This window comes from Mandrillus leucophaeus, unplaced genomic scaffold, assembly GCF_000951045.1.
Source record: "Mandrillus leucophaeus isolate KB7577 unplaced genomic scaffold, Mleu.le_1.0 Scaffold258, whole genome shotgun sequence".
NCBI classification, from domain to species: Eukaryota; Metazoa; Chordata; class Mammalia; order Primates; family Cercopithecidae; genus Mandrillus; species Mandrillus leucophaeus.
The window spans coordinates 2,249,720-2,263,584 of record NW_012102676.1 but is presented as its reverse complement, the minus strand read 5'-3'; the positions used below and the strand labels follow the sequence as shown (position 1 = coordinate 2,263,584).

The window sequence follows — 13,865 nt, the reverse complement described above, 5'->3', positions numbered from 1 at the left end:
TTATGACCCAAGGCATAATGGGCAACTGGTTATGGAGAATCACAGGCTCAAGGTCTGCAAGGGCCTCTATTTCCAGGAGGTCCCAGTATGTGGCCAACATTTTTTGCTTTAATGCTATATATAGTGCAGGGTCAGGAATGTCAGTTTCTCGTTTCAAAAGTCTGTGGGCTGCCTATGGCCATCATAGTTGTCCAGAGACTTCAGGAGGTATGAAAGGAGGTTGCTGAAGCTTCTACAGTGAATCTATCAAGTGCCTGTCATTCTTTTTTTCCTAAATCAATGATTTTAATAACAAAAAATGTACTTCTGATGGAAAATAACTGAGTTCATTGGTCTGTAGTCTTTTAAACAGAGAAATCTGATTTTTAGCTAACAGTATTGAAGCTGTCGAGATTAATACGATTCAATGACTCTCCATTTTCATGCAAAGATAAACCTTGTTCTTGTTTCCTCTTATGAGGGATATTTTACTGAGATGAGAAGACAAATTTCATTTTTCAGAAGATAGCTTTACTTTGGTCTTCATTTTCTTCCTGTCAAGCTCATACGCAATAGCATGTCTTGTGAGACTTTGTTTCATAGCCAACCTTTTGCCACAGCCAGCATGTTCACACATAAATGGGTGATTCTCCGTATGAAAAGAAAGAAGACAGCTCTGGAGATTAAATACAGTTCTGCTGCAGCCGTCTCTTGGATGTTGACATACATCTCATTCTGAGGCATGAGTTTTCACAGGTTATTTGAGATAATCTTCACATTTGAATGTTTTCTGGCATACATCATATGTTATTTCCTTTTTATGGATTTCTCTCATGTGCTTTGGAAGCTCTGTCCATGTTTCTGCCACAAAAGAACATCCCTATTGATATATATTTTTCTGATGAACCTGAATCTGTCCTCTCAGCCTGCAGGGTGAAACAAAGTGTTTTCCACATCCTTCAAGGTTAAACTTGAATAGTGGTTTATTTTCATGCTGGCACTGATGGATTTTCAGCTGCTGATGCTTCTTAAAGGTCTTCTTACATCCCTCAAAATTGCATACATATTGCTTTTGCAGATTTTCATGTTTGCATGCAAAATGTTTCTTACAGTTGGATTTTGTGTGGGATTTTTTTTTTTATCACAGCCATTAGCAGAACAAATAAAAGGCTTTTTCTCCAATGTGAATCAGGATGTGGCAATTCAGAGGGTAGCTCCTGATGAATGCTTTGCCACACCCTTTGTAGTCGCGGGCCTCTGCAGGATCAGCTAAATTTAAGATGGACAGAATTTAGAGCCTTTTATTTGAGTGATCCCCATTTAAGGTGAGTTTATTTGGAAACAGTAATATCAGAGACATTAAGTAGAATTTGTAAATTGGAATATATTGCCTCCACAATGAAAAAAGAACTAAAAGATGTTGAATGTTTATGTTTATAATGAGTATGTCAAATAAAACTTCTTGGAGAAAGATGTTATTAACTTAACATCAAACCTGTGCTTCTGGAGAAAGGTGGGTGCAGTTAAGTTCTTGTCTGCAAAGATTGCATGCAATGGCAACACTACTGAGTTGCCCTACAAGATGACCTAGGAAAAGCATACTTTTTTCCTTGGAGATAAAGGCAAAATACAGTCAAGAGGCCATTGAAATAGCCACCAAAGATAAATATTAGCAAAATCTATAATAGCAAAGTATTTACTGGTTATTAGTTAAATGATGTCAATAATTTTAATATTAGGTATTATGCATGAGAATCACAATAGATGAAACCACAGCATTGTAATAAACCACCCTGATGCATCTCTCTTTACCTATTTTTTTGAGATTTGCAAATATTAGTTAGGTTTTATATAAATAAGTTTGAATTCTTGACAGTCCTTTTAAATTTTACATTGGAACATCTTAACTGTTTTCATAAGGGGACCCATAGGGTCTTGTTTCTCAAGCTAATTTTTCCGTGCCAAAAACTTAACTTAATTTTAATGCATTACTCATTGTATCAGAACATATATGCTAAAAATGGAATTTAGAAAATACTATAATGAAAGAAAAGAATACCTATTTTTTTCTCTATTTAAATTTTTTTTAAGTTGTTGTTTTGTTTTGTTTTGTTTTGTTTTTTAAGAGATGGGGGTCTCATTATGTTGCCAAGGCTGGCATGCAGTGGCTATTCACAGATGTAATCATAGCTCACTATGACTGCAAACTCCTAGCCTCAAGTGATCCTCCTCAGCCTCCCAAGTAATTGGGACTACAGGCATGTACTACTGGACCGGGCTCTATTTTATATTTAGTTACTCTCCCAAGAATATCGGAAGTATTATGTTTAAATTTAGTGAGATCCTTGAGTAGAACTACAAGTTGAGACCCAGTATGATTAAGTCTAAAGCTTTGTCAGTTGGTGTATTTTAGCAGATCTGAAAGTTAAGTTAGAACCTATCTTTTACAGTCACAAAAGCCCAATCAGTACAATTTTTATATTAGTTTTATAAAAAATATTTTAGCAGATTTTTGGACTTCTAATTGGGTTAATTTATGTATAATTTTTTTTTGTATACATATATATACATAGTCATATAAGTAAATCAATAAATATATATCTATGTACACAAACTATTTATTTTAAAATTTCTTCTCCTGTGTCAAGGTTTTCTCTTTATTCCATTATTTTTCCTCTGTTTTGGGCTTCTAGCCTCCTGAAGTCATGGTTGTTAGTTTCCGTCTGTGTCTCATAGTTACAGGAAAGGAGTGGAAGAAAGAGCCCAGTGGTCTGCCTCATAGGCAGCCATTCTTCATCCTAAGGCTTCTCAGTCTACCTGTGAAAGATTGGGATTTCACTTGAGAGCTGTAGTCACCTCTCCTTGGGACAGGCAATAAGTTCCTTTAAGTTTTTGTCCCTTTTCATGTTGACATGCAGGGGCACTTACTAAAGCCCAATCACACTGGCTAGGGGCCTTCCATCATTTAAACAACGGGGTAACTTTTGCAGGTGTTCAGAAGGGGGTTGCTGGGGTGAGATATTTGTTTCTTTGCCACAGACAGCCTCTCTGGGTTAAACATTGAATGGTTGGTATCTAACAGGGTAGCCCATGATATTCCTGAGGATCTGGGGAACTTGAAGTTCCCTAAAAACAGCAACAAAATATGCAGCAAAGAAGACAGGTCGACGGCTACCCGACCAGAGCAACATTGACTATGAGACAGGGGTGCCATTGCTTTACCATGGGGGAACCCAGCCAACATCTCTATTTAAAGGTTGCCTGAAACACATGGACAAATCATCATTCTGCCCTAAGTAATAATTACAAACCAAAAAGTATGAGACAAGTCTCAATCAAGTTAGAAGTTTATTTTGCCAAGGTTAAGGACATGCCTTTGACACAGTCTCAGGAAGTCCTGACAATACGTGCAGGGCAGTTGTGCTACAGCTTGGTTTTAAACATTTTAGGGAGACAGAAGACATCAATCAATACATGTAAGATGTACATTAGTTTGGTCTGGAAAGGTGGGACAACCTGAAGTGGTGGGGGCTTCCAGGTCACAGGTAGATTCAAAGATTTTCTGATTGGCGCTTTGTTGCTAGAGTTTATCTAAAGATATGGAATAGAAGAAAGTGACTGCATTAAGACAAGTTTTATTGAGATCAAGGTTCTTGTTGTGCAGGTGAAGCCATCACGTAGCAGACTTCACAGAGAATAGATTGTAAATGTTTCTGGTCAAACTGAAATAGTCTGTTCTATCAGTTATAGGGTCTCTGTTTTAACGTTAATGTTGTTCAGTTGTGCCTGAATTTCAAAGGGAGAAGAGTACAATGAGACACTTCCAGCCTCTACTTCCCATTGTGGCCCTGAACTAGTGTTTCAGGTTAACTTTGGAATGCCCTTCGCCAAGGAGAGGGTCTAAGAGTCAGTTGGTGGGCTTAACATTTTATTTCTGGTATACATAATAAAAAAGGAAACAAAGAGGTAAGGGTATCTGGGGTCAGCTTCTGTTGAACACAGTGACTAGAAAGAGGATAGAATGCCTAGCCCCAGAAAGTGCAGTTTTAGCGGCCCATCGCTCGCATATCCATGGGGTGAGCCTCCATCAAGGCTTTTCTTCAGCCTCCAGAGTTGAATCTGGTAGCACTGCTCATTAGAATATTCTGAGAGATGTGGGGATACATGGCAAGCACAGACAGACACAGCCAGCAGGCAACAAGGCTAAAGCACAAGCTCAAGTTCTGTCCAAGCCACTCTCATAGAGGTCTGGAACCAATTAGTAAGCCAAGAGCAGCCTCTTGAAAAGCTATCCAAGAGTCAGCAGTCACGGCCATGCTATCTGCTCACAGTGCAAATTGTTTTATAAGATTTAAGGATTATTTTGATGGAAGGATACAACACACTGTCACTCAAATATATGAAAGGCAGAATATCTTATTACTTTCAGCTATTAATAAGAGAAAGCTGCCAGGCAGGGCCATATAGGGAATTGCACTCAGGGACAGGATAGCAGGAAAAGAGAGCTGTAGGAGGCAGTTATTTAGGGTATCCATGGCAAGCAAGGTGGGGTTAGCTAGGTTTCTCAGACTGCCTTCTCGTTGGCTATAATGCTGTTCCTAATTGTCTGGTATTTTGCCTGGGGCGATTGGGGCTTGTGCATAATGACCCACAGTATAAGAACCTGATTAATGAAGTGGTTGGAGTGTGGAAGAAATCAGGCTCTGAGAAAGGGCAGTTGACCAGTCTCTAGCCAAAATCTCAAAACTAAGTAAAGATATTAAAAAATTAAAAATCCCAAACTAAAAAACTATATGTCTACATTATACCACAGGTAAAACAGGATTATGAATTAATAGTGGTAATAATTTTTAATTTTTTAAATTCATTTTGAAAATTCTTATTCTAAAATGATTGAATTAGGAACTTATCTGCATATTTTAAATGTCCATTCCTGAGACAGTTAGGAAGAAAAAAAGTGTCTTTTACATCTCTAAATTCCCAAGAAACTACAGACATAAATTGCTAGCTAAAACAACAGCATAAGCCCAAACAAAAAGTGTCTCAGAAGAAAGAACAGGTATCAATGCTTTCTTTGTTCTGCTGATGACTCTCAAAAGTTGCATATACAGCTAATATGATAAATTAATATAATTTCTATCTCTTATATTGAATAAATGGTAGTGACAGCTACAATAAATTATATATCTTTTCACAGGTATATTGCACAAATTTCAGGGAAAAAAGTGGCTTTACTGAAGTACAATTGATATAAAATAAGCTGTCTATATTTAAAGTAACAAATTTCATACTTCTTAATCAAATATGTCAGTATACATCTCTACATATTTACATATGAAAATAGATAAAGTAGATAGATGATAGATAGATAGATAGTTTGCTAGGGTTGCCATAACAAAGTTCCACAACCTGGGTTAAACAACAGAAATTTATTTTCTCATCATTCTAGAGGCTAAAAGTTTAAGGCATTAGCAGGGTTGGTTTCTCCTGAGACATTCTCTTTAGGTTGTAAATAGCCATCTTCTCCCCATGCTCTTCCCTCTATTTACTCAGTCATAATCTCTTCTTCTTATAAGGACACCAGTTATATGGAATTAGAGCCTACCTGAATAACCTCATTTTCATTTAATCACATTTCTAAAGACTCTATCTCCAAATGTCATCACATTCTGAGGTGGTGCTGGGGGTTAAGACTTCAAAATATGAATTTTGGAGGGATGCAATTCAGCACACACACACACACACACACACACACACACACGATTGACCCTGTTTGCAGATGACATGATCTTTCATCTAGGAAACCCCATCATCTTAGCCCAAATCTTCTTAAGTTGATAAGCAGCTTCAGCAAAGTCTCAGGATACAAAATCAATATGTTAAAAAAATGCTAGCATTCCTATGCACCAACAGTCAAGCTGAGGGCCAAATCACCAACAAACGCACATTCACAGTTGCCACAAAAAGAATAAAATACCTACGAATACAGCTAACTAGGGAGGTGAAAGATCTCTACAAGCAGAACTACAAACCACTGCTTAAATAAATCAGAGAGGACACAAACAAATGAAAAACGATTACATGTTCAAGGATAAAAATAATCAATATCGTTAAAATGACCATACTGCCCAAAGTAACTTATAGACTCAATGTTATTTCTATTATATTGACATTTTTCATAGAACTAGAAAAAACTATTTTTAAATTCCTATGGAACCAAAAAAGAGCCCAAATAACCAAGGCAATCCTAAGCAAAAAGAGCAAAGCTGGAGGCATCATGTTACCTGACTTCAAACTATACTATAGGTCTACAGTAACCAAAACAGCACAGTACTGGTACAAGAACAGACACATGGACCAATGGAACAGAATAGAGAACCCAGAAATATGACCATACACCTGATGTTCAACAAACCTAACGAAAACAAGCAATGGGGAAAGGATTCCTTATTCAATAAATGGTGCTGGGACAACTGACTAGCCATATGCAGAAGACTGAAACCGGACCCCTTCCTTACTCCATATACAAAAATTAACTCAAGATGGATTAAATACTTAAATATAACCCATAACTACAAAAACCCTGGAAGAAGACAACACAGGCAATATCATTCAGGACATAGGCTTGGGCAAAGATTTCATGACAAAGAAGCCAAAAGCAATTGCAACAAAAGCAAAAATTGACAAATGGGTTCTAATTAAACTAAAGAGTTTCTGCACAGCAAATGAAACTATAAATGGAGTAAATAGACAACCTACAGAATGGGGGAACACTTTTGCAAATTGTACATCTGACAAAGGTCTAATATACAGGATCTATAAGGAACTTAAACAAATTTATAAGAAAAAAACCCAAACCCATAAAAATGTGGGCAAATGACATGAACAGATGTTTTCCAAAAGAAGACATGCATGTGGCCAACAATCATATGATAAAAAGCTCAACATCACTGATCATTAGAGAACTACAAATCAAAACCACAATGAGATACCATCTATCACCAGTCAGAATGGCAACTACTGAAAAGTCAAAAAATAAAAGATGCTGAAAGGGTTGTGGAGAAAAAGGAATGCTTATATCCTGTTGGTGGAAGTGTGAATTAGTTCAGCCATTGTGGAAGACAGTATGGTGATACCTAAGACAGAAATTCGATTCAACCAATTACTAGATATATACCCAAAGGAATATAAATCATTCTATTATAAAGACACGGGCATTCATATGTTCATTACAGCACTATTTACAATAGCAAAGACATGGACTTAACCTAGAGTCCATCAGTGGTAGACTGGATAAATAAAATGTGGTACATATACTCCAAGGAATACTCTGCAGCCCTAAGAAAGATCAAGATCATGTCCTTTGCAGGGCCGTGGATGGATCTAGAGGCCATATCCCTAGCAAACTAATACAAGAACAGAAAACCAAATACCACATGCTCACTTATAAGTGGGAGCTAAATGATGAGAACAAATAGACACAGAGAGGGGAACAACACACACTGTGGGCTATGAGGAGGGAGACGATCAGGAAAAACAACTAATGGTTACTAGGCTTAAAACCCGGGTGATGAAACAAACCTCTCAGACAAAGTTAACCTATGCAACAAACCTGCATATGTACCTCTGAACTTATAATTTTTTAAAAAGTTTTTAATAAATGACTTCAAATTCCACTTTTAAAAACTAGAAAAAGATGCAAAGTCAAGTAAAAAACAAAAAACAAAACAAAACAAAACCTAAAGATCAGAGCACAAATCAATGAAGTACAAAGCAGAAAGGAATACACAAAAATTAATAAATCTAAAATCATGTTCTGTGAGATTATCTATATCACTGGTAAATCTGTAGCAAGACTGAAAAGAAAAAATACACAGAAGACACAAATTACCAATACCAAGAATGAGAAATGTTGTATCAGTAAAATTATTGAAAAATTAAAAAATAATGAGAGAATATTATGAACATCTATATTCCTATACATTCAATAAGTTAGGTTGCATGATACATTAGCATATAAAAATTTTATTTCATTTCTATATACTAACAATAAACAATTTGAAATTAAAATTTTCAGTAGCATCAAAAATATTAAATTCTAGACACAAACAATGAAGATGAGAAATTTTGGGAAGTGGAAACTAACAAAAACAATTATTTTGAAGTTCTTTCCAAGTCTTTCACATCTCAATCAGCATTGTCTTTTTCCTACACTTAAAGGAAAGGCATTTAGTCTTTTGCTATTAAGTATAATGTTTGCTTTAGGTTTTTCAATGATGCTGTTAATCAGGTTAAGGAACTTCCCTTATGCAGATATCCCTAGTTTGGAGAAGATTTTTATTAGTAATGGAATTTAAATGTTTTTCAAAAAAATTTTTTTTTCACATAGGAGTTTCTGTTTAGTTAATATTGGTGTATTACATTAATTGGTTTCAAATACCAACCTTGCATTCCTGGGATAAACATATTTGATCATGATGTATGATCTTCTTTATATTGTAAGATTTGATTTGTTTATAATATGTATATCTATATTCATGAAGTGATATTGTTACATAGTTTTCTTGTGATGATTTTGTGTGGGTTTGATTTATATCAAAATTGCACTGGAGGTTCTTTCCGGTGCTATAAGGCAATCAATACATAATAGGCATCCAGAAGGATAATGAATAAATAAAACTGTCTTTATCCACAGATAATATGATCCTGAAAACTTACTAATCTCACTTATTTGTCTAATAGCTTTTTTTTGTGGATTCTATAGGATTTTCTGCATAACAATGTGAGAATGAACTTCAGGAAATGTATGCAATCATTCTTGATAAAAATATTCCATAAATGAAGAATAGATAGAAGCATCTTATATATGCTATGGATGACAATTTGATAAAACATACAAAAGTTATAATTCAAATACCTATAATCTAGACATCCCCCTGTGGAACATTTATTCTACAGCTATCTCTAAAGCCATGCTAAAACTATAAATGTGAAAGTTTAATTATTGGTAATAGCAGTAAGTGTTACTTAAATTATGAACCATCTTTTCAACGAAATGGTAAGTACGGAAAAAACAAATTGCAAACAAAAACCCTAACAACAACAATATCTTCAAGCTATCTCATGTTAGAATGTGAAAGCCATAAAGGCAGCAGTTTTTAAACTACAGTGTTCTGTTGTATATGCACCTATTAGAATAGCACCAAAAACACAGTAGGTACTCAATAATAGTTAATACACCCAAAACGCCATAGATGTATGAATATACCATATATAGTACATGGCATAGCTATAAAAGCACATTGTACTCTAGTAAAAACTCAACAAATATATAGTAGTATTATTTTATGAAGTAATACAAAAAGCTTTATATTATTTTATGAGTAAATTGTTAAGTAAAAAAGTATAGGACAATGTATCTAACAACAACCTCTATGTTAAAAAAGGTAGAAAACAGGAATCTTATTTGTACTTGCTTGATAAGCGATGTATGTTTGTGTGTGTGTGTGCGTGCATGTGTGTACATATGCTAAAAATTTGACATTAACAATTAACTTTGATGGTAAATGAAAGTCAAGGATAGAGGTGGGTGAGATTTATTGGAAGGCACCCAGGGCAGGTTTGAGACTTTAAACTGCATGAATACTTTTTGAATTGCATGAGTATATGATCTATTAAGAATTGCATAATTATACAAATCTTTATTTAGTCATAATTTTGGTAAGTTCTGCAAATAAAAATACAGTATCATGATATATATATAAAATACAGTGTGGGTATACTATATATAGTGTAGCTGTAAAAGCACATTGTACTCTAACAAAAATTCAACAAATATATGGAATTTTTATGAAGGAATAAAAAACTTGATATTAATTATTTTATGAAGTCATGTAACAATATTGGGCAAAGTGTTTTGTATTATGTAATAAGATGTATGGTTTAGGGGTTTTCAACCTCAAAGTTATCTTGCTAATACTGTAAATGTTATTATGTTGTGTTTTAGTGTATAATTTATAATTCACTTAAGGTGAGGATTGTCTAATACAAAATTTATTTCCAAGCATTATTCAGCCATAAATTAATAAAGATAACTGACTCAATCTATCAGGGACTATGAATCCTTGACATGAAAAACTAACTTTAGAGTAAAACTCCAATAAGTGATACTTCACTTGCTAATAAAACTTTCTTTTCCATTTAATACAGACCACAAGTATGAAATGTTTAAAATGTTGCTGCGGATTTTATATTTCAAAGCAAAATGCAATACCAAATAACAGATCTGGGAATAAGAAAAGAGATATTAAATATTTTGTTTGCATTTCTATTGGAAAATAATTTAGCATCAAAATATAAGGAACATTAAATTAGAGGGAAAACTAAGGTGAAATACATCAAGACTGCAAGTACACTAACAACAAAAATAAAATAATGTGGATTTATTTGTGATTTTTTTTAAGAGAAGTAGTTACTTACCAGTCCCACTTTTGATGACCAATTCTTACTCCCTCTCTTTCTTATCATTATCAATATTAGATCTGGTTGATAATGCCCCCCTTTGTCTTTAAGTTATCACTCTCTTCTGGGTGCTTTATTAACTTACTGGTTTCCTTTCAGTCTAAGTGGCTTTCCCTCATTTCTCCAACTTTAATCCTTAAATATTTAAGGGTTCAGTCCTTGGCCCTAACATCTTTTTTTTTTTTTTTTTTTCAATGTACATCCATTCCCTTGATGATCTCAGCCATCTGAAACTCTGAAATTTATGTTTACTGTGGTACTCTTCAATTAAGTCCAGGTTCATATATTCAATTATCTATCTTACATTTGTAATTATAAATAATATCAATCTACATTAGTTATACTACTAACCATATCTAAAACCAAACTCCAGCCCCCACCCCCACCTCACTTTCACATTTTGCACTCTTGCTTATACAAATAAGTCGAAATGCTATTCTTCCAATTTCCAGTAGCTGGAGGATAGGGAATATTCATCATTGACTCTTTCCTCATACATTTTTCTCATACCCACAACCACCCATCGGCAAATTCTGCCAACTCACCTTCAAAATATACCTAGTATGCTTCTAAGTGTCTCACCTCTTCTTTGTCCAAGTCACCAATATATTTTACTTGGATTATTAACATATCCTCCTAACTGGCTTCCCTGCTTTCACTCATTCCTCTGAAGGATATACTCCACAAATAAGCCATAATAATGATCCTTTTATAACTAAATCAGAACATGTCTTTTCCCTGTTCAACTCTTATAGTGGGTTTTCACCTTAATTAGAGTAGGAGTCAAAGTCCTTACCATGGCCTATAATCCCTAATTTCCCCATCTGATGCTGCTAACCATCTGACCATACCTGTATCACCTTCTTACTTACTCTGCTTCTGTCTCATTGGCCTTTCTGAACTTCCTTGAATGCACTCCAGGGTAATTCTTTTTCCTCAAAATGTCCTCATTTAAGTCACCTGCTCAGGCCTTTGCTCGGATGTCATCATATCAGAGATCTTCCCTGAGTGTCTTGTATAAAATAAACCCAGTGCTTTCTAGCTTTCTTGTTCTGTTTTATTTTCTTTTCCAGTTTTCATCAACAAATATATATTAATTTGTTTATTTTCAGGGTTTCTCCAATGTCAGGAAGGCAGAGCTTTGTCTATTTTTTTTCCTCTATGTATCCACAATCCTTATAAAATGCTTCTCAAATGATAGGAAGCCTAATAACTACTTGTTGAATGAATAAGTGATCAGAGAAGAAATAAAAATACCAATTATTCATGAACCTAGCATTGTCAAATAAGACAGTAAGGATGTGAACCTGAAAATAGACATTGTTGCTCTCTTGTTATGCAGCAACAACTAAAATTTAGTATATAATCAATGGGGAAATCTTTGTATTACTAAACTTTTAAATATAATTGCAAAATAATAATTGGTTATGTGGATAAATACATAATCCACTTTCACTAAAGTTGAGGAATATAAAAATGAAATTAATGTGGAATGCAATTCCATAAAAATGGAACGCAATTATGCCAAATTGCCATCTGCCTGTATTTGTTTCATTTTCTTTTATGTTTTTTGTTTGTTTGTTTCTTTGCTTGTTTGCTTTTGAGACAGAGTCTCCCTCTGTCACCCAGGCTGGAGTGCAGTGGCACGATCTTGGCTCACGGCAAGTTCCACCTCCCGGGTTTACGCCATTCTCCTGACTCAGCCTCCCGAGTAACTGGGACTACAGGTGCCCACCACCACACTTGGCTCATTTTTTGTATTTTTAGTAGAGTTGGGTTTTCACCGTGTTGGCCAGGATGGTCTTGATTTCCTGACCTTGTGATCCACCCGCCTCGGCCTCCCAAAGTGCTGGGATTACAGGAGTGAGCCACCGTGCCCAGCCTGTTTTATGTTTTTTTGAGGGTGGGATATTTAACTTGTTGACCACAGCATTATATATGTTGAAATTATTTAAAAGAATTATTCACTTATAGAAATTAAACTATTTATCTAAATGGCTAAACAACTGATAGTTCTTCTGATTCTATGGTCTTTCTTGGATTCCTTTATTGTAGTTGAGACAGTATAAATCATTTAAAAAATTATACCACTTCTAGAAAGCACTGATAATTCTACAAAGTTCTTCAACACTCACAGTCAGATGAAACCAGGTTTTGCTTTGCACAAATCAAAAAAGAAATCATCCAATATAGATTTGTAAAAATTATGACAATCTAATTTGATAAAGCCCATTTGTGTTCTCACATCTGCTGAAGAGGTGGGAAAATGTTCCTATAAAGGCCAACCATAAATATGTCCTCTCATGAGACCCACCTTTAAAGGTAGAGACCAGGTAGAAAAAGAACTAGATACAAATCACAGAGATCTCAGGTAGCAAAGATACTTATATATGCCTCTACCAATAATGACTCAAAGGAGCCCCATGTTATTTGAAAACCTATGTTAACCATCAACCAACAACCATCTGAAAATTATTTTCAAAAATAGGTTATATGCCTACTTAGAAAGATAAGCAACCTGGGACATGCAAATACAGTTTAATGGATCAAATTAAGTATTTCAATTCCTAACAAATGTTGGAAATTGTATGTGAATGTATTGACAATGAATTTTCAGGATAATCTCTATATGATTTTAGTGTATTGTGCTTTGAGTGGTAGGGCATCCTGGATTACTCAGCCTGTAGGTAAGTGGTGAATCTTAAGTCTCAAGCAGTAGTTAGAATCTCTGAATCTGCTCTCAGAGAACACCTAGGCTTGACTCAACTTTTCAGAGCAACATGGTGAGCTTTAGCAAAGTGCATGACACATTTAGAAGTCTAAAGAAGTCCCACTGCTAGGATGAAAGCATGGCATTACATAAGTGCCCAGCTCACAATCTGTAAGCACCTACAGACTCGACTTTTAAAATAATATGTTTAATGATCGAGAAATGCATGTTGTTTTTAATCCTGGGAAAAAATCTGAATGTTAATATGTGCACTCAATTTTCTTAATTATTTTTAATAAACATGAAGTATTGGCTTATTTGACAAGTTTCTTTTCAGAATTTTCTGTAATTCCAATAAAAGAGAAATGATGTCACGTTATTAAAACCTCTTACACATGAGTGCTAATTTTGAAGCCTTGGGAGACTTACTAAATTTATGAAGTTTGGCATTTATCATAAACCTACTGACTAAACAATTCCTAACAATGATTAATTAAGCAGGATTAGGCAGAGTAAAATATTATAGTTTTTCTAATTTTGGCCAGTAAAATGTTTTATAAAACAAAAAAATTAACAGAAACTATAATAGATGTAATTTTAGGGCTTTTTGACATCCAAGTTAATATAGCAATTGAATGTGCAATTATAACGGTTT

General features: G+C 34.7%; 1 pseudogene; it reads right to left on the bottom strand.

The window, feature by feature from the left end:
* Positions 1-365: 365 nt before the first annotated feature.
* Positions 366-1,231, bottom strand: LOC105542422 (annotated as a pseudogene).
* Between the last annotated feature and the right edge of the window lie 12,634 nt (positions 1,232-13,865).